This window comes from Notamacropus eugenii, chromosome 6, assembly GCF_028372415.1.
Source record: "Notamacropus eugenii isolate mMacEug1 chromosome 6, mMacEug1.pri_v2, whole genome shotgun sequence".
NCBI lineage: Eukaryota > Metazoa > Chordata > Mammalia > Diprotodontia > Macropodidae > Notamacropus > Notamacropus eugenii.
The window spans coordinates 23,903,669-23,930,155 of NC_092877.1; the positions used below are offsets into that span (position 1 = coordinate 23,903,669).

The 26,487-nt window shown below is 40.3% G+C and overlaps 1 long non-coding RNA gene across 5 annotated transcripts in view; it reads right to left on the minus strand.

The window, feature by feature from the left end:
- LOC140510549 (uncharacterized) overlaps positions 1-26,487 on the minus strand; it is a 131,983-nt gene that overhangs the window by 97,635 nt on the left and 7,861 nt on the right. Inside the window, exon 2 of one of the 5 annotated variants that reach the window (XR_011969284.1) lies at positions 19,410-19,471. The exons of 3 other annotated variants lie outside the window; for them this stretch is intronic. This is a non-coding gene — a long non-coding RNA (uncharacterized lncRNA). Of the gene's footprint in view, positions 1-19,409; positions 20,731-26,487 lie in introns of those variants that run through there. One more of the 5 variants, XR_011969282.1, reaches the window with a different exon arrangement.

A 26,487-nucleotide genomic window follows, 5' to 3' on the forward strand; every position in this document is an offset into this window, starting at 1 on the left:
CACATTCTAGGAATGAGTACCTGACTGAACAAATCCCCATTTGAAACAACAATTTATTAGGCTGCTTTTTGTACATAAATAAAAAGTGATAAATAGATGATACTAATTCATTCCATAATTTTGGAATCTCCTGTTCTAAAGAAACTGAAAAACAGCTGTTACTCTTCATTCCATTTTGTTTTAGATATAAGCAAGCTTCAGAATAAGCTCCCTCTCCCTGCTCCCCATACATTCCCACCTTTAGCTTTAAATTCTTGAAAGCAGAATTTTTTTGGAAAATGGGTTGGCCATATTTCAAAAGTTGCATCCCAAGTTTCCAACCTACAGGCCTGGGGGAGATAAATATGTTGGGTTTGATCCTGCCAATCAGAAGCTATCTTTCTTTTCTTCAAGTGTTGCACCTCCCTTAAAGTCCTATTATATTCTATTTTGTACAGCTATTGTATGTTTGATTCTAGTCTCTCTGACCTACAGCCCTCCATCAGCTGCCCAGGCCTCTGAACTCAAGAGCTTTGGGAAGGGAAATACTTCTGGCTCAGGGCCCATACTCATCATCCTGGGAAACAAGCCCTGGAGAGATGCAGCCTGGCAACTACTCCTACAGGTGCTACAGACATAGCTACTGAGGACCCAAAAAAGAAAGTTCTTGGCACACTCAAATCAAGAACTGATAGGCTTTTATCAGTGGAAATGACTTTCAAGAAATCTATTCTGTTGCTGCACCCTAGGGACCAGGAGACCTTTCAGTCTGACTTAAAGTTGAAACTTTCCCTAGTTGCTATCTCCCACCCCTTGCTTATTACAATGTGATTTCTTTGACAGCAGGGACAGTCTTACTTTTCTATTTGAATCCCCAGCACTTAGCACACAATAAATATTTAAAATTGCTTGATTCATTCACGCATTCATAACAGTAGCTAACACTTTTGACAAGATTGTCTCCTTGTGTCTCCTCACTTGACAATCAGAGGTCTGTAGGACAACGTCATACCTATCAAGGAATCCTGCATGATCTTGGCACAGGCCAAGAGGAGCCCCTGTTGAAGTAAGGCCCGTAAAGTTGTGTTTTATACTACTCAGTGATTTTTTGTTACATACATATATGCATATGCATATATACATACATACACACAGATACATGCATATATGTGTATATATACACATATGTGTATAGAGAGAGAAACACACACACACACACACACACACACACAGAGGGAGATCTGGAGCATCTATTTTCTACTTCTCATTCAATTGCATACAGTAGAGGTGATCTACTTTAGAGAATCCTTCACAAAAATCTCCCTTTGCCTTTCTCATATTCTTAACATGAATTTCCCTGATAAATTCACAGATTCTTCTCACGAAAATTTAACAAAGAAGTATATAGGTTGTTAATTATCAATGTCTTCTCATTCACCTCCCTTTTTTCTTTGGTATCAATACCACCCACAATATTTTCCATTCTTTTGGAAACTTTTCATCTTGAGATATCTTAAAAATCAGTACCTGAAGACCATTAAGACTTCTTCCATCTCAAGTATTAAATTTTTCATATGTATTTTTCCATGACTAGCCAATTACAAAATTTCATTTTCTTGAATGTCATCTTACTTCCTTATATAACAAAGGAAGGTAAATTTGGATGGCCAAAAGATGCCCAGTTGACTTGGGTTTTACTGGCTAGTTTCCCTTTGCTTCCCTTCCCTTCCCAGGCCTATTCAATGAACGGGTGTTACCTCATCCTAAGTGAGTACCTGCATAGACCTTGGTCTAAAGGGGCCAAGGGCTCCCATTGCATCCTGGTCATCTCCAGTCATCCTGATGAATATCTGGTCCAGATGGCTCTAGAGGAGAAGTGAGGCTGTTGACCCTGCACAGCCCTCCCTCACTCAAAACAAAGTCAAATGCAAGTCATGTCATCACTTCTCTGATGGCGTGGTCTTCTTCAGCAACCAAAGACAAACACAACAAAAACAGTATCAGATATTCAGGAGTTCATCCAAATGTGAGGGCTCTACCATCATTGATATGAACAGATCACTAGAGAAAAGCTGGCAGATCTGTTCCATTTCACATCTAACTGTTGTCTTAGGTCCAGCTTTATCTACAAAGGTTCTCAGGATAACCTTTAATTGTGACTCATGCTTAACTTTCTTTTGACAAAAGTTTACTTGTGCCTTTTGTTTTGACAGTACGATCTTTTTAGGTATACCTACCTACACCAAGCAAGCCTTCTCTTGTGACCAAATGAAAAATAAAATTTTAAAAATAGCGAAATCAGTCCACAGTGACTACATCTGACAGTCTGACAGTGTATAATTTTGCCACCAAACTCTTCACATCTCCAAGGAAAGAAGGACTGTACTATCCCCCATCTCTTCACCATCCCTCATCTCCAGACACATTATTATAATTACTCAATTTTCAGCTTCACTTTAGTATTGTTTTGTTTACATTAATATAGTCTTTGTATACACCGCTTTTCTAGTTCTTCACTCTGCATCAATTCCAGTGTTTTCCATTCTCCTTCTTCCTCATTTGTCATTTCTTACAGCAAAATGATGTTCCATTAGGTGCCTATGCCCGAATTTGTTCAATCATTCCCTGATTGATGGGCATCTACTTTGTTTTGCTACTAAAAATAGTGTAACTTATTGATAAATATGTGGGACCTTTCCATTTTTGACCTCCTTGGAGTATGGGCCAGTAATGGGATTTCTAGGCCAAGCTGTATAAACAAGTTAACAATTTTTCTTACATAATTCCAAATTGTTTTCCAGAATTGTTGAACAAATTCCCAGTTCCATCCACAACATACTGGTTTGTTTGCCTTCCCACAGCCCTTTTGGGCTTCTGTCATCTCATCCCACTTACTGAGTATAAAGTAAAAACCTCAGAGCTATTTCAATCTGCATTTCTCTACTTATTAGTGATTCAGAGATATAAATCTTTCATATAGTTGTTAAAAGCATGCATTATTTTTCTTTTGAAAACTTCCATTTATCACATATCTATTGGAGAATGATCATATAATTGTGTTAATTCTCTGTATATTTTGGATATCAGATTTTGATCAAGGATAGTCAATGTAAATTTGTCATAATTGACAATTTCCCTTCTTATCCTAGATGCAAATGATTTTGTTGGTGCAAAGGCTTTTTGAATTTTATGTAGTCTAACATCTCTTTTATGATTACTTTTATCCCTTATTTGATGAATTCTCCCCTAAACATAGTTGTGAAGGTATTACCTTTCATTCTCTTCTTTAAAAAAAAGTGGGGGCAACTAGGAGGCATAGTAGAGAAAGCATCCACTCTGGAGTTAAAGAGGCTTGACTTCAAATCCATCCTCAGACACTTAGTACACTGGCCAAGTCACTTGAACCACCTCCCCGCACCAAAAAAACATGTGGCCCTTTGCATTTAGATTATATATTCATGTGGAATTTACTGTGATATAGGTATATAATAATCATCGTCATTATCTTCATCATCATCATAGCTAGCACTTTATTTTCTGCCAACCTACTTCCCTAGAAATTCTTATAGGACAGGAAGTCCTATGTTATTGAGTTTATCAAACACTCCTTGTTTATATAGTTTGTTCCACTGATCTTTTCTTTAACTAGCATAAAATAATTTTGATGATTGCTGTTTTATAATAAAGTTGGAGGCCTGAAAGTGATAGTCCCCTATTATTTATTTTTGTTGTCATTATTTCCCTTGAGATTCTAGATCTTTTTTTGTTCCTCCATATGAATTTTTCAACTGTTTTTCCTAGTTCTACAAGATAAGCCCTTGGAAGTTTGACATAGCAGTAAATCTATAAATGAATTTAAGTAGTATCATTATTTTGATATTATATTGATGTAGTTGATCATGAGCAATGATTATCCCTCCAATTATCCATTTTCCTTTATTTCAATAGAGTATTTTGTAACTGCATCTCTATGGCTTGAGATACTAAGCTTTTCATAGGCCCATTTCCCCCTCCATTCCTTTTTCCCCATTTTATGAGTCAGTAGTTTTTGTAACAACTGTCATTCTCTCCTGTAATGTTTTATAAATTTTCTATCTTAAATTGGTGATGCCCTCAGTTGCCATGTCTCTCTACTTGGCAGAGGCAGATTCTGGGCCCTTTAGGGAGGATTGCTTTTATATTAATTTAACTTCTTATTATGGGAATTCTTTTTATATTACTTTAACTTCTTCAAGAAGTGGAAATGATCGCAGTCATCCTCTATTTTAGCTAGTCCCCATTCATTGTATCATTGCTATATAATAGTGGGTATGTGCAGATAGTGCTGGAGTGTTTTCACCCCAAAGACTTCACCTCCCAAGAGACTTTGGGCTTAAGATTATACGAAAGCAGTTTTTTTCAGGGTCCCACACAAAATACACAAACATTACTGAATGTGAGACCTTCGAGATGCAAATAAGAAACCATCAGAGATGAAGAGATATAGCTGTAGTGTCTGTGTGTGTGACGCGCCTTAAATCTGTGCTCAGTGACAAAGCTTCCCATTCCACTAGCAGAGAAGTCAGTAAGTGTGAGCAGCAGTGACCAGCATCCCTCCCAGCCAAACTGAGAAGGAGTAATGCTAAGAGAAAAAAGACAAGTAGGTATCAAGTTCCCAGAGACATTAATGCAACGACAAGGCATGCCAGTGTCCCTTTGTGGAAGACGTCATATGAATGACTAATGTTTTCTTCTACTGATCATGGCAAAAATTTGGAGGTCAACATTAGGCACTTGAACTTTTTTTTTAACCCCTGAAAAAGGAAGAGACAATGAAAGTAAGGTTCTATCCTGTAGAGTTGGAAGAAATTGAAATGATTGTCCCTTCTGAGATAGACATGTTTATTGTTAACATTTTATTACCTTTTTAAAAATCTTAACAGGTAAACTGTTTCCTAAATGATGCTTGTGTGATTCCCAATCCAGGGGGCCCAACAATACAATATAATGGGCATTTATTAAGCATCCTACCACATGCCAGGCATTGTTCCAAATGCTGGGATACAAGTAAGAAAAAGAAATGTAGTCTCTGTCCTCAAGGAGTTTATAATCTGAGGAATGAAGATAACAGACAGAAGGAAGCTGGAAATGGGAGGAGTAGAAGGGAGCCAGAAGGATCTGGGTGCAGAGAACAATGCTGATGGAGCTACAACCAAGCCAAGAAGCTGGCAGGAAATGAATTGGGATAAGGGGTGGGGAACATGCAGCCTGGAGGCCACATGTGGCCTTCTGAACTTGACTGAGTCCAAGTTTTATGGAAGAAATCCTTTTATTAAGGGGATTTGTTCTGTAAGTTTGGAGTCAATCAAAAGGCCACACTTGAGGACCACATGTGGCCTTCAGGCAGAAGGTTCTCCAGCCCACTCCTCCCAAAACCTTCCTTTAAAGAGAGCCTAGATTTAAAAGCTTTAAAGGAAGACTTTGGGAGGAGTGTTTTGTTCTGCCCTTCAGTCAATGGGAAAGAGGAAATAGGGGGTACAATTAGATATGAGTACCAAAGTTGAAACAGTCTCCAAGATGAAAAGATTCCTGGTGATAAGCTTTTCCTGGAGCAGGAGGATGGAAGAAACCATGCTGAGCAGCTAATAGAGAAGGGGCTGTCAAAACTCTTATGGACCTGAATTCATTCAAGGAAAACCCCCCAAAAGGGAGTCAGATTTCCCTCTTTTTCTGGCTCATAAAACAAAGCTTAGATATAATTTATGTCTAGGGTCCCCCCATTCTAAAATGTGTGTAACAGGGTCCCTTAGAGAAAATATACTCAACATACCAAGTGATTATCAGGCATTTATGACCTCTACTACAATAAATACTTAAGACATCAAAGGACCAAAAGGTACTCATGATGAACATCTCAAATAAGCCAATACACTCGTTATAGGACTGGCCCATCACCAAAAAAATAAAAGATAAAAATTATTGATCAGTTTCACCACAAACTTGTACCATCTAAGGAACACACAAGGTCCAGTCTCCTGGCCAGCCAGTGTGTGTCTTGGATTTTCATTAGCCAATAAGCTACAGTATAGCCTGACAGAAGTGATTTCTTTTCTAAGAACCTCCCTTTGATTGGCATCCACCTGACTTCAGAACTTTGGGACTTTCAACAAGACAACAAGGCCATTTATCAGGATCTATAACTACAGGCCTGTGCTCCAGGAAGGAGGAAGAGGAGGAGGATGGAAAGTGCTATCCAGAGACTTGAGTTCACCTAGGCAAGAGAGAGTCATGTGGTTGTAAGCTGCCACTGCCTCTGCGGGGGGAGCGAGAAGGGAAATCTTCTTCTCCTTCCTGTAAGTCTAAAAAAGTGTGTGAAACCAGAGAAAGGTACAAAAGAGAAAGGAGAACCTTTTTCCTTATTTCCTTGATAGGCCTCAGAGCAGGTGCCTCCTTCTGACTCAGCTGCCAGTCATCTTCAACACAACCTCCTACTCATGAGCACTGAGAAGAAAACTAGGAATTGCTGTATTATCCCAGTAGGTATATGTTGACTCAGCCAAAAGCCAAAGCATATGTCCAGTCTCGTGGGAAACATTTTACTGATTACTCTTCTAATATTTCCAAGGACTGTTGATAGCTGTGGGGGAAGGATGCTATAGGTAAAAGTAAAGGTAAAGACAGAAGAGAGGAGAGGACAGGACAGGACAGGACAGGACAGGACAAGACAGGACAGGACAGCAAGGGAGGAGGAGGGTAGAGAGAGAGAGAGAGAGAGAGAGAGAGAGAGAGAGAGAGAGAGAGAGAGAGAGAGAGAGAGAGAGATTACATAACAAAGGGGGATAGAGCCATTAGGAGATTGACAAGGGAGGGGTACCTACATTCATGAGAGGGAAGATCACAGTGGACTATAATTTTATCTTTTTCCTCTCACTTGACTTCATTTTCAGTTTTATTTCTGCCTTTTGTTTTTGTAGCACAGTCATTTCCCCCAACCGTTCCTTTCCTATTGATTCCTTCCTTGTAACAAATCAAACAATAAAGAGCAAACATCCTTTAAATAGTCAGTTGACACAGTGTTTATACTGCATCTACCTCTAGAGTCCACATGAAATTATTCCTTCTTCTTTATTAGTTCTCCAACTCAGAACATTCCTCACAGTCATGACAATTTTCCCAAGCAGTGGGAACTGGGAACTGGTGAGAAGAGCCCATGCCACTTCAATCAGACCCTGTACCACAGCAGAGGAGTTCTGTAGTTCGTTGCCAGAATACGTACAACGCATGTGTCATTATAACCACCACTTTAATCGTAAATTCAGTTCAGGCACTGTGTATTAAGCAAAACATCTCCCTAACCTGGCTTCTTTCTGTGGATCTTTCAACAGTTAACCTCAAGCTAAGAACTTAACCCAAACAAGAGGCCATCATCTCTCTGCCCCACCTGGTTTTCCAGAGGGAGTGTTGGGAAAGTAGGGCATTGGCACAAAAGGACTCTTCGGGATTTTTGCTCGGCAATTTAGAAGAGAAGAAAGGAGCCAGGACACTGCCTCCCGAGTTAAGATCACACGGCCTGGTGGATGGGTGAGCCACTGAATGGGTTGCCTCGAGGAAAGGCAGGGATGAACCAAGTTTCCACCCTCTTAATGCAGAAATGAGACCAACTGTTGATAGAAAAAGGAAAGTATCTCCCCTCCCCCATTCCCCCAGGGAGAGAAGGCAAAATCGCAGCAACTCAGCCACCCCCTCTGAAAACCCTAATTAAGGATGTATAAGTGACAATAGTTTTTGAAAGCATCCAAGACCCAAGCTTTTAAAAAGAGAAGTAGGTAGCAGCCAGCCTCTTAGTTCTAACATGAGTAAACACCACTAATGAACACCAGAGTTGTAACTGGTCTTTCTGAACTATGCAGGTGCCAAGAGCAGTAGTCTTACAGAAAGACTGTTAACCAGAACTATAACTAGGATAATATTAAGCTGCCCCCACCCCCACCACACATATACACACCTCCAGCTAGAGTAGCTCATCTTTTAGCAGTATAAAAACTTGAAAGTTGCTCCAGGGTCCCTTCCCCACAGCGCGCCTAGGGACCCTTCCAGGATCAGCACTTGCTCCAGGTACAAGATGTCCTAGTTACAACTTTGTCATTCACTATGACTTAGAGATTAATTGGTTGGAAAAGTGTCTTCATCTTGTCTCAGTGATTCATAAAGAAATCCGGGTCAACCTTTGATAGTCATGGCTATGGGGAGAATGCTGAACCAAATAAGGGATAAAAAAGATAACAAGGACAATTTTAATGACATAAAATTTTGTAAAAGTTTTCACAAATCAAGGGAGATAGACTAAGAAGAGAAACAGCTGAGTAGGAAAAAAATATTTGCATCAAAAATCATTAATAAAAGTCTGATATTCAAAATATTCAAAAAGAGAATTGACATAAACATAGAATGCCAAGAGCCATTCCACAATAGGGTAAGTATTCAAAGGATATAAAACACATAGTTTTTAAATAAAGAAATGGGAACTATTAATTACCATATGAAAACATGAAACAAATCACTAGCAGAGAAATGTGAGAGGCTGAGATTTCACTTCACATATGTAAACTGTCAAAGATAACAGAAAATGGGAATATCAGATGCTGGAGAAGCTATGGGAACATAGCACACTCTGAATATCAATTTGGAATTATGCCAAGAAAAGTGACCTAAGCATCCTTACCTTTTGACCTAGAAATCCCACTACTATTAGGCATATACTCCAAGAAGGTCAAAGAGAAACAGAAGTCCAATATATAACAAAATACTCAGTTGCAGCCCTCATTGCTATAGCAAAGAATTGTAAATACAGTAGGTACAGATCAATCAGGCTGTAGCTTAAAAAAAAAAAAAACCTCAGGAATTCAGAGAGATTTGGGTGTGACCCAGTGGAAAAAGTGATGGATTTGGAATCAGAGTTTCCATGCAGTTCTGTCATTTATTCATTTATTACCAATGTGAATTGAGAAAGTTATTTAACCCCTAGACTTCTGTTTCCTTATCTGGAAGTTGAGAGGATTAAACTAGATGACCTCTGAGGTCACTTTTAAATCTAAACTTGTGATCCAGTGATCTGGGTTCAGCATGAAATAAAAAATGATACACACAACAATCAGTTTTATAAATGAAGAGAATGCTGAACATGCGTTTGTGAGCAATTAAAAAAAAACAAAGAAGATTTTTGAGAACAGTAGAAGAGACATACCTCCTCCCATGTCATGGCATAGAGGTGGAGCGGCCACTGACACACATTAACGTATGCATTGTCAGATGGGGTCCTTGTACAGGTTGTTTTTGCTTATTCTTTTTCTTTGTCACAAGGGAAAGTTCTGTCTGGAAGGGAGAGGGTGGGTGAAATGATCGTAATATAAAGATAAAAGTATTCAGAAAAACATACTTAGAGAGAGAGAGAAGGAGGGAAAGGGAGAGAGGGAGATGAAAGGGGGAGAGAGGGGTATGGAAAGAGACAGAGAAGAAAGAGGGGAAAGGGGGGAGAGAGACACAAGTGGGGCTAAAGGATAGAAATGACAGGCAGAAAGAGAGAGAGAAACTGTCCAGATCAGCATAGGCCAGAGGAAAAACAAGGAGGCATTACAGATGGAAGTCATTTGTTAATCTATAGCATAAGGCCATATGTTATCATCTGTTTCTTTGTGTAAGGGAAGGATGAGGTAGATAAAAATAAAGAAGCTGAATTTTATATGCATATATGTATGTGTTATATGTACACATGTATGTATGCGCAAAGGGAATAGAGTGCCAGGTCTGAAGTAAGGAAGACTCATCTTCACGCGTTCAAGTCTGACCTCAGACATTTACTAGTGGTGTGACCCTGGGCAAATCAATTAACAAACCTGGTTTGCTTCAGTTCCTCATTTATAAAATGAGCTGGAGAAGGAAATGGCAAATCACTCCAGTATCTTTGCCAAGAAAACCCCAAATGGGCTCATAAAAGAGTCAGACATGACTAAAACAACTGAACAACATACACATATACACACAGATACATACACATACACACATGTGGGCAGCATCAAGATGATGCGCACAAAGGTGTGCCCGCTCTGCTGAACCCACTCCACATCTGAAAAGATGCCTGACAATATCGATCTTAGCCAGGAGAGGGGGCCTTGATGGGAATGCTTGATTCACCTTAAATCGGCTGCATGTTTTCCCTAGGGTGGCACATGCTTGATCTATATACTTTATTACCTGATGTAATAAAGCCTGTGGATGATTGAGGATGGGCAAGCACCGTCACTAGCAGAATAAGCAGGAGAGGGTTATGAAGCAGTACCAACCTCTCTACAACCTCCTCCTTCCTTGCCCCATGAGGATGCCCTGCCCCCTCCCAGTTGCCTAGCATATTCATATCATCCTGTGCCTGTCCAGGGCCAGCAACTAGTCCTCACCTTGATCTTCCTTAGACACCATCCTATGCTCTGGTTGAATGTAAGATCCAGAGGGTAGAGGCTGTTTCATTTTTGTCTCTGTATCCCCAGTGCCTAGCATGTGGTAAGCAGGTTTTAATAAATACTTGTTGATAACTGCACCAATCCTTCTCCTTAATTCCCAAAATTCCTTTTCTCCTTGATACTCTTTTCTCACTAGGTTTTTTCTGACAGTGTTTTCTCTTGGCTCTTCTTCTACCTGTCAGAGCACTCTGTCTCAGTGTCCTGTGCTAGATCCTCAACCATGTCATGCCTACTAATCATGGGAGTCCACCTGAGCCTTCTTCTCTTTCTCCTCTATGCTATCTGCCTGGTAATCTCATAAGCTCCCATTAATTTGATTATCATCTGAATGCACATAATTCTCAGAACTATTTTTCTAATCCTAATATCTTTCTTGCCCTCCATTCTTGCATCTGCAGTTGTCAATTGGACATTTCATACTAGATACCCCAAAGAAATCTTAAACTCAACATGTCTAGAACTGAATTCATTATCTTTTCCCCCAAAACCTCCTTCTTTTCCTAATTTCCCTATTATTGAAGAAGATAGCACCATTCTCCTAGACACTTAAATGCAACACTTAGATGTTATCCTTGACTCCTCATTCTCTCTCAATCCCCATATCCAATCTGTTGCCAAGTTCTATTGTTTCTATATCCCCTTCTTTCCTTTGATTCCGTCACCAGACTCTCATCACCTCACACCTTCACTACTACAATAGCCTGCTGGTGTGTCAGTTTGCCTCAAGTCTCTCCTCATTCCAGTCCATCCTCCACTAAGCTGTCAAGGTGATTTTCCTTATTGACAGGTCTAACTAAGTCATATAGCACCATCATTCAATAAACTCCAATGGCTTCCAATTATCCCCGGAATAAAACAGAAAATCCTCTAGCTTTTAAAGTCCTTCCTAACGTAACCTTCTCCTATCTTTTTTCTTCTTAAAACTGCACATGGTGTCCTTGGTGTTCCTTGAACAGGGCCCTTCATCTCCTAACTCCAACCTTTTCATTGGTTGTTTCCCATGCCTGGAACTCTCTCCTACCTCATTTTCACTTCCTGACTTCCCTGGATTCCTTCAAGTTCCAGCTAAAATCCCGCTTTCTACAGGAAGCCTTTCCCATTCCCCATAAATCTAGTGCCTTCCCTCTGCTAGTTATTTCCAATTCATTCTGTACATAGTTTGTACGTTGTTGCTGATATGATGTCTCACCCATTAGACTATGAGCTCCTTGAGAGCAGGGACTTTTTTTTTTTTGCCTTTCTTTGTATCCCTGGCTCTCAGTATAGGGTACGGCACATAGTAGGTGCTTAATAAATGCTTGCTGACTGACTCTTCCTGAATGAGAAACAGAGGTATTTTATTTAGACCATTGATAGATGAAGCCAAGATTTAACATCTAATGGGTAACATGGCAAAGGCCTAGTTCATATATCACAGAAGCATAAATTTAGAGCTGGAAGGAATGCCCAAAGTTAATAAGGCCAACACTCCCCCATCCACAGGTGAGGAGAGAGAAGTCTAGGGAGTTTAAGCAACTTCTTCAGGGTCACACAGACAATGAGCAAGAGAGAGAGAATTTAAACTCTGCTACACTAACTCCAAACCTAGCCCTCTTTCCACTGGACCTTGGTGACTTCCCTTTTCCATAAACTCAACTTAGCCAGTCCAGACTCTTTCTTGTCCTTCAGATCCCAGTGTGGCCATTTCACTGTGTCCCAAACAATAACTGACACAGGCATACTTCATTTTATTGTGCTTAGTAGTTATTCCATTTTTTACAAACTGAAGGTTTGTGGGAACCCTATGTGGAACAAGTGCCATTTTTCCAACAGCATGTGCTCACATGGTGGCTCTGGGTCACATTTTGGTAATTCTTGCAATATTCCAAGCTTTTTTATTATCATTATATCTGTTATGGAGATCTGTGATCAGTGATCTTCAATGTCACTATTGTAATTGGTTTGGGGCACCACAAACTGTACCCACATAAGATCGATAAATGTTGTATGTGCTCTGACTACTCCACTGGCATGGTTCCTTAGCTCTTTCCCTCTTCTCTGGCCTCACTATTCCCTGAGACCCAACAATATAGAAATTAGGCCAGTTAATAACCCTACAATGGCCTCTAAGTGTTCAAGAAAAAGGAAGAGTCCATTGAGGTGGCAAACTTCCATCTCTGTCTTATTTTAAGAAATTGCCACAGCCACCCCACCCTTCAGCAACCACCACCCTGAGCAGTCAGCAGCCATCAGTATCAAGGCAAGACCCTCCACTAGCAAAAAAGATTCTGACTCGCTGAAGGCTGATAATGGTTAGCATTTTTGGCATTAAAGTATCTTTTAATTAAGGGGATATACATTGTTTTCAGACATAATACTATTTCACACTTGACAGACTATAGTATAGTGTAAACATAACTTTCATATGCATTGGGAAACCAAAATCTTCATGTGACTCACTTTATTGGGGTGGTCTGGAACTGAACCCACAATACCTCTGAGGTATGCCTATATTTACATAACAAATTTCAAAATTTACAAAGCACTTTCCTCAAAACAACTCCATCAGAAAGACAGGACAAGTATTATTTCCATTTTATATATAAAAAACAGACTTAACAGAATTCTGCTAAGTAGCTTGCCCGTAGTCACATGGTTAAAAAGCACAGAGCAAGCATATGAACTTGGGCCTCCTACCTCCCAGTCTAACCTATACCTCACCATGACTCCAGATAGACTGATGGCAGTCCTTCCCTCTTTTCCTTGGCCATTAAGTTCTGGGATTCTATGATCAAAAAGTATCCAGTCCAGAAAATCCTTTCTAATTGAGAATAACAGTGGATTGTGGAAGGGAGGAGGGGTATTGATTAGATAGTCTAAATTTTCAAAAGGACTGGTTAAAATAAACTAAACAATTACCTAAGAAAAGAGATAAAAAGATAAAAGTGGAAAAGACCCCTAGTCCCTTGGGCGAGCCATTAATTTTTCCAAGCCTCAGTATAAGGGGTTAGCCTAATGACCTCTAAAATTCCTTCCATATCTACAAATAGTCTAATTAACTAAATGGAAACAAAGTATTAATGGCTGATAATGCCTTGATATGGTTCCCATTTCTGGAGGTATTAACATGCCTTGAAATTCTTTGACTGAAGGCTCTGGAGGTTACAAGATCTTAGACTGAGAGCTACAAGGAATTTAAATCAACACCCTCACCTTACATATGAGGAAACTGAGGTCCACAAAAGTTGACTGATTTGCCCAAGGTCTACATGTGTACTTAATTCATAGGAAGTAAAGAGAAGAGTTGATATTTAAACTCAGGTCCTCCAGCTCTGAATCCACTTCCCACTGTAACACATTGACTCCTGTGAAATTTCAGGAACTTTTGAGAAGCTGATGAGGAAGACATATTAGGAAGGTAATCTTTCATCAAGAACTGGCAAATTTATTTACATGTTATATACCTCCTTGAGAGAAAGGACTGTTTTTTGTTTGTTCTGTCTTTGAAAGCCGCAGATGGATGGAGCACAGGCCTGAAGTCAGGAAGACTCCTTTAATTCAAACTGAATTCAAAGCTAGCTTTAGATACATACTAGTTGTGTGATTAGGGACTGGTCATTTAACTGGTATCTGCCTCAGTTTCTTCAACAGTAAAATGGGGATAATAGAAGAAAATAAGATAATATTTGTAAAGAGCTCTGCACACTTCCAAGCGTTCTTGAAATGCTAGATATTATCACCATCATCACCATCAATATTATTATTACCACCAGCACCTAGCAGAGTTCCTGACACATAGCAGGCACTTATAAAATGCTTCTCAGATTGTGGGCTGGGAAATCATCCAGCCCTGGCTCATACATCCCTTAGTTTAGATACCAACAGTGACAAACCTATGAGTCTTATCAGAAAAAATATACTGGGAAAAAATTCTATGTTTAGCAACAGTTAGGAAATAGTATTGTACTTGATACTTCTGAATGAGACATCTTCAGCTCCAGTTTAATGGGGAAGGAATGAGTTAAGTCAGTACCAAAAATCTGTAAAAATGCTCTTAATGATTTTTACTACTTGTTTCCTTTAATAATGGAATCCTAATAAGCAGGTCGATGCTAAATTAATATCATGGAAGCATTTTCAAAAGTATAATGTAACATAATAGTATCCCACCCACTCCAGGCTTAAAGTTGCACTCTGATTTGCATTCTGTTTCCTAATAGAATATCATCTGTCGGAAGGAAATCATTAAGCCAGAGCACAGAACTTGCCAAATTTAAACAGCAAGGGAAAAATACATATTTAACAACTTCGCCCAAAAGGGGTTTACATGCTCAAAAGAGAGGTCTTGTGATGTGGAAAGAATACAAAATCTCATGTCAGAGAACCTGGGTTCAAAGCCCTGCTCTGCTACAAACTAGCTGTGTGAGTTTGGGCAAGCCTCTTTACCTATGTTTCCTCATCTACAAAATGAGATTATGTATAAGATCCGTTCCCAGTTTTAAATCTACAAATCTATCATCCCCATACATGGAGATCTGACATTCATATAGATGTCAGCCTTCTCTATATCTTACTGAATAATTTGCATAAAGTAACGAGGTATATTTTCTACTGCTCTTAAGGGGACAGTTATTATCCTTACCTAGAATGGGGAAGGCAGAGGCAGAAGAAATGCTGTTTGTTCAGTTTGATTACATTTAATAAGCATTTATCAAACTCCTACTATTTGCAAAACACTGTGCTAGATACTGACCTCTCATATAAAGCAGCTTAGTGCTGAAAGGGACAGGAAGAAAGCACTTTTGTGTAAAGAAAAATAATTAAATCAACTGGAAAAGAATATAAGGTATTGCCTTTTTTATAGATCAACTGTTTAATTCCTAAAAGGAACAAAAAAGGAACTTTGGTTTAGTAAAAACTGCTAAAATGTGTATGTAAAGAAACATAGTTATCATATAGGATTTGAGCAGTTTGGGACAGAAAATGAACTGTGGCATAAATACAAAGGCTTAAATCAGCTTTTAAAAGATGTAGGGTGATTCCTCATTTATAAACAAATAGTTTTATGGTTCAGGAGGACAGAGAAAGAACTTTTATTGAACTTCTCTTCATTAAAAAATGATAAAATGTGAATATGAAGAAACATAGCTTTCAAAGACACAGACACAAATAAAGGACTGTTTTGAAAACTGATTAAAAACTAGCCCTGTAGTACATTGTTTCCTTGCTTATCTGTATGAAAGTAAAAAAAAAAAATTAATGAAAAATAATGTGATTAAATAAGGGCAATTGATTTCATGAAGGAAATCAGGTGAGTTTTCATCTCATAAATGTAAGACAAGTTACTGAGTTACTTAAAGGCTCTGCGTTTTACTAAAAAGAGTGAAAAGATGCCTGATAAGAGAGGAAAGACTCAAGAGGGCAGTCAAAAAGCAGCCCTGCCAGAGCTGTTTGAAGAAATCAACAGAAAGAAACCAGCAACAGATGCAATCAACTGCGAAGAAGGCATCAAGTGCTAGTTCCCCATTGATGGAATACAGGTTTAAGCTCATTGGAAGATATTGCCCTTTAAGGCCATCTAGAGCTTAAGAGAGGTGAAGCCTCTCAGAAGTTCCTTCTGCTCTTGGTTTCCCTCTCTGCTAAGAAGGAGGAAAGACAGGTTTTGTTGCTGCTTTGCTGCGTAGGAAGAGACACTCAGATCTAACTCAGTTATACAGAGTCATAGTGATTAAAAAGCTGGCTAAACTGGTGTCCAGAAAATCAATCTGAGCCGTTTTCCTGTGAGCTCTTTCTGCTATGATCTGCTAGGATAATGCAACATCCTAGTGGTAAATAGCTAGCTGAGCTTGTATTGCCCAGACAGACAGTCTGGTGAGTTTTGTAGTTCTCTGCGGGCCCCTAGCTGAATTAATAGTTGAATTAACACTTTTCTAATGCTTTTCTAAGGATGACTGTAAGTTAAAAGAACTTGTAAATATGTGGTTAGTTTAAATAGAAAGAGATTTGCCCAGCTGGAGAGTAGTAAAACAAATAGTTAACATTTATTAATATTAACAAATAATTAGTAGCTTCATGTGGTGCTGATATCCTTGAACAAAACAGTCACATTCAAGCCCAAAGTCCAGAGCTGTGAGTTTCCCTGAGCAAATGGGTTTTCCTCCCTCATGTGGTTCTTTGTTAGATTTCTTTGAGTGTGTACCTATTCCTCCCCATAGACACTGATTGCTCTGATAGGAGAGAATGACCTAAGTTTATATATGTTTTAATTATTAATTATTCATGCATTTATTTTTTATATGAGTACCTATAATATTATTACTTCTTTCCCTTATTACTAAGTAAATAGTTATGTTTAAGATCTAAATGTGTCATCATTGTGTATGGCTGGCTGTGTAAATGGAAATGCACCAGTGGGGACTTGAAAGCTAAAGTGGTGGACAAAAGAGTATATTCCTCCACAATAGTATGACCCTAGAACCTTGGGAAAGTTTGAGTATAAACTCATGGTGGTGGTCCTTTCCTAGGAACCTATACCTGCCAGTATGAGAGTAGGTTAGAATGAACAAGCCAGCTGAGACAGTGAACAAGAGACCACACCTCTGCGAGAGGTATGAAGTATTCCAGCATGGGTAGCTTTCCCATACACACCTGAGTTACATTGAACAAGTATTATTCAGTGTCTTCTTGGAGGGATAAGGACAGGGCTGGTGCCTTCCATCAAGCCAACAGCATGACTACTAGTCTCACATGGTATCTAGAGCAAAGGCTCAGGCAGCCTTTATTACCTATTTATTACATATTCCATAATTCACTGCATAATCTTGGTTCCTGACTATCTCCTTTAAACAGGGGGGAACCTCTTCTGCTTTGTGTTTCTTTTATTGATTGTAGGTGACCATAAGGTCATTACAAGATGAATATGCCTAGCCCTGGAGGCACCATCATGAACATGTGAAGCTGGAAAATACTGGATCCTCAGTTGATACCAATTGTACTTTGACTTTTTGGAAATGACTTCTTACCAAAGGATGAGCCCAACCCTAGGTCTGGCTTACCAAGAGACATGACCTTACATGGAACTGCTTGGAGCATGTGGAACTGAGGTGACATGTGAAATGCAAACTAATTACTATGTAATTATAATGACTAAACCTGGCCCCAGAAAAGAAATGAAAAAAGACAACTCCCTGCTATTTTTAATTTTTTTTTGCAGAAGTGGGGGTACTATGAGTACAGAACGTTAAATATACTGTCATACTCAAGGGTTTTCTGGTTAGTTTTGCTGAACTGATCTTTTCTCATTTTTTTTTAACACTTTATTTTAAGGGAAGACTGGAGAGGGAAGGAGGATGGCTATATTTGAAAATAATGGCAATGTTAAAATAAAAATACCAATACAAATTTTTTAAAATATTGATAATAATAACTACAAAATACCAGCAGTAGCTGTTGCCTAAGGTTGCTGTGAAGTTCAAATGTAGTAAAAATATGCTAAAGTATTTAGCAGACTTTTACATATCATACACAGGTCATTATGGGTTTTGTGATTATGGCTATTATAATTTTTATATCAAATGAAGAAGAAATCACTTCCAGCTGAATAAATCAAGGCAAGTTTCATGAAAGAGGTAACATCTAATGTCAACCATGGGCCAATAGATAGGATGTCAAAAACTGGAGATCTGGTAATGCACAGAAGGATATTCCAAGAATAGGAAAAAGTGAATAAAGACACGGGGCAAAAAAAATAAAAATAAGGGACACGCCAGGAAATAGCAGGTAGTCCAGTTCAGCTACATGTCTAAGAGAGCAGTATGAGATGAGATGAGATGAGAAGGTTGAATTAGAGCCAGATTTCATAGGGCCTTGAATGCCAAGCTGAAGAATTTAAACAATATTCAATAGCACATGGAAAGCTATTTAAGGATTTTTGTCTTCTGTAAGCTTAGAAAATATAAATTCTCTAAACTTCTCCTGGGACTGTGTAATTGTATATCTTTATGATATCTAGAGAACACAAGGAAGACCCCACCCTCACCCCAGACCATTTCCCAATCAATGACTGAATCCTTTCTTTCCATAGCAAACCTAGAGGAGGTCATGGATGAGAGTGACATGGGATGGAGAGTCATGGAGAGGTTGCAATCTGTATTGTTGAAAGGAACACCCACATAAGATACACTTGAGTATTAGACTTTTGGAGTCTGGCCCAGTCTTCAGCCTAAATCGAGTCTGAGTACAGGTCTTTGGGCTGTGGACAGTCCCAGTGCTTGAGCCTCTACAAACCTTGTAACTTCCTTCATCTGTCCATTTCTTGGACTCCTATAACTCCCCAGAATAGCATTCTCACCCAGCCCATATGACAGGCCCCATCATTCCATAATGAGAATTCTGAGCAGCAGAAATGGAACAGAGCCCATCTGCTGGTCTGCTCCCACACTCACAAAAACAAATTCCTCATTCATTGTGTCGTTTAGTCCCTCATGATGCATGGGACATGACACAGCCCAGATTGTGGAATATACGCAAAAACCAATCTGTGTCTGCAAAATGAATCACGGAACAGAGTCTCTGAAGTATGATAGCAACTTTCAGAACTCCCAGTCCAGGAAAGGAGATTGTGCCGATCACCGACTGAGTGTATGGGGGATACATCCTTGATGGTTTTTTTGTGGCCAGAAAAATGTCTAGCCCATGCATATTAGAGATTGTTAGAGTGATCAGACCCAGTCCTGAAATACGTCTAAGAAATGTTTAGGTCATAGAGATCTCTGAATTTATAATAGCTTGGAGATAGTGCTGCAAGGTCTATACAGCAGAGGCTCTTGGGGTCAGAAGACAGGTCCAAATCTCACATCTCCTGTAACATTGAGCAAGTCATTTACCTTTCCTGGGACTCAGTTACCACACCTGTAAATTAAGAAAGGGTTGAAGCAGATGACTTCTGGGGTCCCTTACCGCTTTAGTTCTCTGAAGCCACATTTATAGAGTTCTTTAAGTCTGATGAGCGACAGCATGACCTTGCGGATGGGAAAGAAATAAGCATTTATTAAGCAGCGATGTGCTAAGTGCTTTACAAATATTATCTCATTTAATCCTCACATCAACCTTGGGAGGCAGGAACTAGTATTATCCCCATTTTACAGTTAAGGAAATGGAGACAAATAGGTTAAGTGACTTACCCAGGGTCACACACCTGGTAAGTGCCTGAGGCTGGATCTGAACTCAGATGTTCTTGACTCCAGGCCCTATGCTCTATATATTGTACCACCAGCTGCCTCAGACCTGGACTGGGTTGAATTCAAGTCACATACTGGCTCTACGACCCTAGGGCAAGTCACTTAACTCCTTAGTATACTAAGCCAGAAGTTTTCAAAGTGTGGTGGGTGAACCCCTGAGGGTCCCTGAGACCCTTTCAATGGGTCCATGAGGCCAAAACTATTTTCATAATTATACTGACATTATTTGCCTATTTAAACACTCCTCCTTTTTCCAACTACACGTTTGTGTGAAGCCAGATTTTCCTCATATACTTCAACCAAAACAATATATATCAACAGATTGAATGCAGAAGCAGTTGAGAATCCAGCTGTCTTCTGTGAAAGCAGACATTAAAGAGATCTGCAAAAATATGTAAAAAAATACCACTCTTCTCACTAATTTTTCACTGTTACTTTTCATAAATACGTATTATTTATGTTTATATGCAGTGGGTTTATTGTTATTTTTGAGGAATTGATAAACATTTTAAAAATCTATCAGTTTTAATTTCTTACTCAGTAAATATTGATTCAGATAGCCCACATAAACAAAAGGTCCTTGGATCCTCGATGACTTTTAAGAGCGTAAAGGAGTCATGAGACCAAACAGTTTGAGAACTGCTGCTCTCAGTGGCTCTCTAAACCTGGAAGGTGTGTATATAGGAGGTGCTGGCTTACATAGATAAAGGAAGTTTCCTGATCTGGGAATCCCCTAAACCAAGGAAACTACAAAACTAGCCCCCATCCCTTAAAGGCTTATAGAAGACTTTCCTAATGTGAACTCAATACAGTAGGTAGTCTATTATTGTACGTATTTTATACGTAGATGAGAAAGCTGAGGTTCACAGAAGTTAAACAGCTTGACTAAAGTCACAAAACCAGCAATAATAACTGACATTCTTAAAATTTAATTCAATTTTTTGTTCCATTTTAAGTTCTGAACTGTCTCCCTCCCAACCCACACCAAAGAAGGTCATTTGACAAATATATATGTATGCAGGTAAAATATATGGATGGATGGGTGGGTGGGTGGGTGGGTGGACGTAAAAATATACATGTATACATGTGTAAAATCATGCTAAGCATACTTCTGTTTATCAGTTCTTTTTCTGGAGGTGGATAGTATCTTGCTTTGTAGTTTACTTGAGTATTTATAAACCTCAAATTAACTTCACAGCTGACATTTATCCAGCACTTTACATTGTCTTGTGAATAGGATTTCAGGAGTCTCAGAATTACCGAGATAGGTTTTGTTCCCACTTCACTGATGAAGAAACTGAGCCTCAGAGAGATGAACTGACTTTCCACAGTCACACAAGGATGTGTGAGAGGGAGCACTGGAACTGAGTTCCTTCTGAAGACAAGCCCGCCACCTTTCCACTTTACCATATTGTCTCTTCACTCTTGCCTGCTGTTGCTCATTCAGTAAGCATTTTTAAATACCCCTGTTCTATGGTGGCTCATGAAAATAGCTGTATCCAATGGGCCAATGTGTAGCTAGAGGAACTTGAAAGCTATTTCCAAAGCTGCCTCTTAGGAGGGAAGGAGGGAGGGAGGGAAGGAGAGAGAGAAGAAAGAAGGAAGGAAAGAAGGAAAGAAGGAAGGAAGGGAGGAAGGGAGGAAGGAAGGAAGGAAGGAAGGAAGGAAGGAAGGAAGGAGGGAGGGAGGGAGGGAGGGAGGGAGGGAGGAAGGAAGGAAGGAAGGAAGGAAGGAAGGAAGGAAGGAAGGAAGGAAGGGAGGGAGGAAGGAAGGAAGGAGGAAGGAAGGAAGGAAGGAAGGAAGGAAGGAAGGAAGGAAGGAAGGAGGAGGAAGGAAGGAAGGAAGGAAGGGATGGAGGAATTAGATAGACCAGAATTAGTAAAGCAGGGTTCTAGTCCTATTTGTTTCTTTTACCAGCACTGAGACCTGGGACTTGTCACTCCCTTTTTCTTGCCTTCCTTCACTGTGATTAGAAAAAACTCCTAAGGGATTCAGGACCAAGTACACAATTGTGAGTGAGTAGATTGTTGTTTCCGGGAGGTGGAAGTAGTGTTAACTGGGGCGCTGAACAAGTGGGCCAGACTGGACACACTAGACACTGTGACCTTCCTCACCTCTGTCTCCACTGTGAACACCGGCCCTCCCATACTTGGTATTGACTGTGCTCTATAGCTAAATATTTGTGAATATTAAATTAATTAATATTAAATTAAATTGCTAAATTCCAATTTCTGGCTCACTTATCCTAACGATCTATACTGAGTCCTTGTGTTAAAGACCCCTTTCTTTTCTACTGCTCCTAACTTTCTTACCTCTATCTAGTTCAGCCCTATCATTTCCCACTCTTTTCTCCTCTGCCCCCACTGTACCCTTTAGAACCCCTGCTCATCTCACTGCCATCTCTCAGCACTGTCACCTGGCTTTTCCTGGAAGCCCCATCACCCCTCGCTAATCTTCTTCACTTCTGATCACCCCTTTATTCATGCCCCCTCTCAGCTCACCAGAGAAGATAAAAGGTCAGCATATTCTTTGATCCCCACTGTTACTTTTGTGCCCCTACCATGTTGCTAAGCAAATTCTCCTCTGCTGAAGATCACTCCAACTATTGACCCTTCTTAGATCTTGGCCATGCTCCTTCCTGATCTCTCAGTCACTGTCCCTTCTTTCTCAGTGAATTGAGGAAGCTCACAGGCCTCCTCTCTGCCACAAACCCCTACTCTCATCCGTGGTGACTTTAATATTGACAGCGACAAACCCTTGACGTTTTGGCTTCTCTAATTCCATGACATCTCCCTCCAGCCCAGCCTAGCCTCACAAGGGGTGGTCACACCTCACCACCATCTCTGTGACGCTGAATTTGGAAATGCCTCTCCCTGGCCTGCTACTAACCCTACTGCCCCACTCCTAAACCTGTTATTTGACCTTGCCCCAGCCCCTTCAGTCGTTCCATTCCATTACACCTGTCCAGGTCTGACTTTCTTTTCTGATGGTCCAATGAAACTAGTTTACAAAGGTGAGAGTTTACAAAGGTGAGGAGAACCCCCTGGTGGACAAGAACTATAAGTTCAAGTCTCATCTCAGGGGGAGGATACTGAAGAGCTGGAAATATTGCAGGACTTCAAGGGGATGACAGGGATCAATCAATCAATCAACATGTATTAAGCACCTACTATTTCCTTCCTTATTAGACTACATGCTCTCTGAGAGCAGGGGCTGCCTTTTGCCTCTCTTTGCCCAGTGCTTAGCCCAGTATACAATTAAATGCACATAAGGAGCACTTACTACATGCTGATCCATAGACTAACAGACATTGGAGACACACAACATGAATGAAAACCCCCCTACTCTCAGGCTTCTTTAAGACCACCAGGATGCAGTCGCCAGTACCTTTAGGTCAAGGGAGTAATCAGAACCTGGACTGAAGGAGGGAAGGTGAATTTGAATTAGCAATAGAGTAATTTAAAGAATGTGAGAAAGGACTTAGCGAGGGACAGTGTGAGGTATGCCAGAATGGCTCTGGCTCAGGTCCTACTGCTGTCCCTGCAGTGAGATACTGTGCGCCAGTGATGATGAAAAGCTAAAGAATTAGCTTCTGTCTCATGTAATATCTTAGCTGTGGGCTTTCTGAACTTCTCCTAGCTCTGGGTTGGGCAGAAGCAGAGGAAAGGGCTGTGAGAAAGCACAAGGTGACCTTGTATGGGAGAGGGGGCTGATGGACAGGAGCCCAAGGGGGGAAGATGTGAGTTGGTGATATACCACCCCATAGGGTCTTCTTATTTCTCAAACTGAGCCAGGTTTTCCAACACATTTTCTCCATCATCCTCTAATGAATTCACCAAGAACCAAAGCCAGAGTCACCTTGCTTTGGAGGGACCAATTCTTCTCTCTTCAGACTCTGTAACAGAGGTTAGTAGGTAAGCTGCCATCATCTTTAAGGCGGTCAGTTTCCTTCTGCTCATTGCTGTAAGAAGAGATGGCTCTACAATTGTCTTCTTAGTCCTTGGGGAGTAGGATGGGGCAACTCCTTGTTTGCCTCTCTGACAAGACCCTGTGAATCAGCCTTCTACTCGGCTGCCTCTTCCATTTGAGTTTTATCTTTGTCGAGGATTTTTCATTACTATAAAGTGATTCCCAAGACTATCAATTTCTCTATTTCCTCTCTTCTTCTGAGTCAAGCTGTAAGGTATTTCAGTCCACAATGGCAGGTACCATTTCAGGGATTCCTATAATTTGTCTGTTCCCTAAATGTCCATTTTCATATAAAATATCAGAAATGGAAGGCATAACCTCTTCATTTGACAAAAGGCTGATATCTCAAGGAATCAAAGAATCATAGATTTATTGCTAAAAGAGACCCAGAAGCCTATCTACTTCACCTCCTTCATTTTCCAGGTGAAGAGGGTGAGATGACAACGCAGATCACATAGGTAGCCAGGGGCAAGGTTGGGAGTTTAACCAAGGTAGGAGTAACTTGCCATGAGGACCAGAATGGTAGAGTAGAAAGAATTCTCAATCTGGTATCAGAGGACATGAGCTGGAATTTGGTCTCTGCCACTTAACCCCTGTGTGACTGTGGGCTAGTCACCTAACTTCTCGATTCCCTCATCTAGAAAATAAGGAGGTTGATCTAGATGATGACCACCAACATCCCTTCCAGCTGTAATTCTATAGAAGACATATTGCTAGGCCTGGAGCTGGGGAGACTTCAATTCAAATCCAACCTCAGATACTTAAGAGCTAGGTGTCCTGAGCAATTTAAACTCAATTTCCTTACCTGTAAAATGGGGATTATAATGGCACCTATCTCCCAGGGTGGTTGTGAGGATCAAATGAAATAATATGTGTAAAGTGCTTAGCACTTTACAAGTAAGAGTGTGATAAATGCTTATTTCCTTCCTTCCTATTAGCAGAAGAGTTAATAAGAGAATCCAGGTCTCATCTTCTAGTCTACTGCCTTTCTACTATACAATACTGCCTTGATCATGGTCTTTTCTTAAAGTAGACTGATGGGGCGAAGCCAAGATAGTAGAGTAGAAAGATGCATATACTCTAGCGCTTCCCCCACAGCCCACAAAATACCTGTAAAAAATGACTCTCAACAAATTCTAGAGCAGCAGAAGCCACAGAACAACAGAGTGAAAGAGGTTTCCAGCTAAAGGCAACCTGGAAGGCAGAAAGGAAATGTCTATCTCATGGACCGCTGAGTGGAGTGGAGCCCAGCCCTGGCCATGTGGCACTGGGAGAAACAGGACATGAACAGACTTCGGGTGCAGAATTCCCAGCAGGGAGGGTCCCAGATCCCTCAACCCACAAGCAACAAAGAAAGCTCCAAAGGTCAGTGTGGGAAGGCTTTCCCAGATGGGAGAGAGGGGAATGGGCTTCCCCCAGCACTGGCCCCAGGTGGTGTAGCAGCAGGAGCAGGGGCAACTAAGCTGAAGAAGCCTGGGTCCATTGTCCAGGCAGCTCAGCTTAAAGTCTCTGGTGGAACTGAGCAACTGATCTGAACCTCAGTCCTCAGTGACAGCCCCACCCCCACCCAAAACCCCTGGGGGAGTTGAGCAACTAATCTGAATCTCAGCCTTAAGCACAGTACTGGGGAGGGGAGGAGCTCTAGGATCCTCCTCTTGATAAAGGATTCAGAAGCCAAGTAACTGGCTGGGAAAATGCCCAAAAAAGGGAAAAAAATAAGACCACAGAAGGTTACTTTCTTGGTAAATAGGTGTCTCCTTCCATCCTTTGGGATAAGGAAGAACAAGGCATACTGTCAGACGAAGTCAAGGCCTCTGCCTCCAGTACCCCCAAAATGAATATGAAATGGTCTCAGGCCATAGAAGAGCTTGAAAAGAGTGTCAGCAGCCTGCTAAAGGAGAACCAAAAAAATGCTGAGGAAAATAACACCTTTAAAAAGAGGCTAACCCAATTGGAAAAAGAAGTCCAAAAAGCCAATGAGGAGAAGGAGGCTTTAAAAAGCAGAATTAGCCAAATGGAAAAGAAGGTTCAAAAGCTCACTGAACAAAATAGTTCTTTAAAAGAGAGGATCAAGTTCAGGGAAGCTAATGACTATGAGATAAACCAAGAAGTTAGAAAACAAAACCAAAAGTTTAAAAAAATAGAAGACAATGTGAAACATCTCATTGGAAAAACAACTGACCTGGAAAATAGATCCAGGAGAGACAATTTAAAAATTATGGGACTACCTGAAAGCCATGATCAAAAAAAAGCCTAGACATTATCTTCCATGAAATTATCAAGGAAAACTGCCCTGATATTCTAGAACCAGAGGGCAAAATAAATATTGAAAGAATCCACCGATCACCTCCTGAAAGAGACCCAAAAAGGGAAACTCCTAGGAATATTGTGGCCAAATTCCAGAGTTCCCAGGTCAAGGAGAAAATACTGTAAGTAGCTAGAAAGAAACAATCAGAGGAGATGATACATATCCACAAAAAAATAAAATAAAATAAAAATTAAGGGGTGAGGGAGGAAAATACTGGGAGGAGAAAGGAAGAAACGGAATGGGACAGGCTATAACTCATAAAAGAGATAAGAAAAATCTTGTTCAATGGAGGAGAAAAGAGAGAAGGGGAGAGGGGAAAAGTGAAGCTTACCCTCTTCACATATGACTTGAAGGAATAACAAGCTCACTAAATTTGGTATGAAAATCTATCTTACACGACAGGAAAGCAGGGGAGGAGGAGACAAGTGGGGTGAGAGGGATGATAGAAGGAAGGGCACATGGGAGAAGGGAGTAACTAGAAGTAAACACTTTTGGGAAGGGACAAAGTCAAATGAGAGAA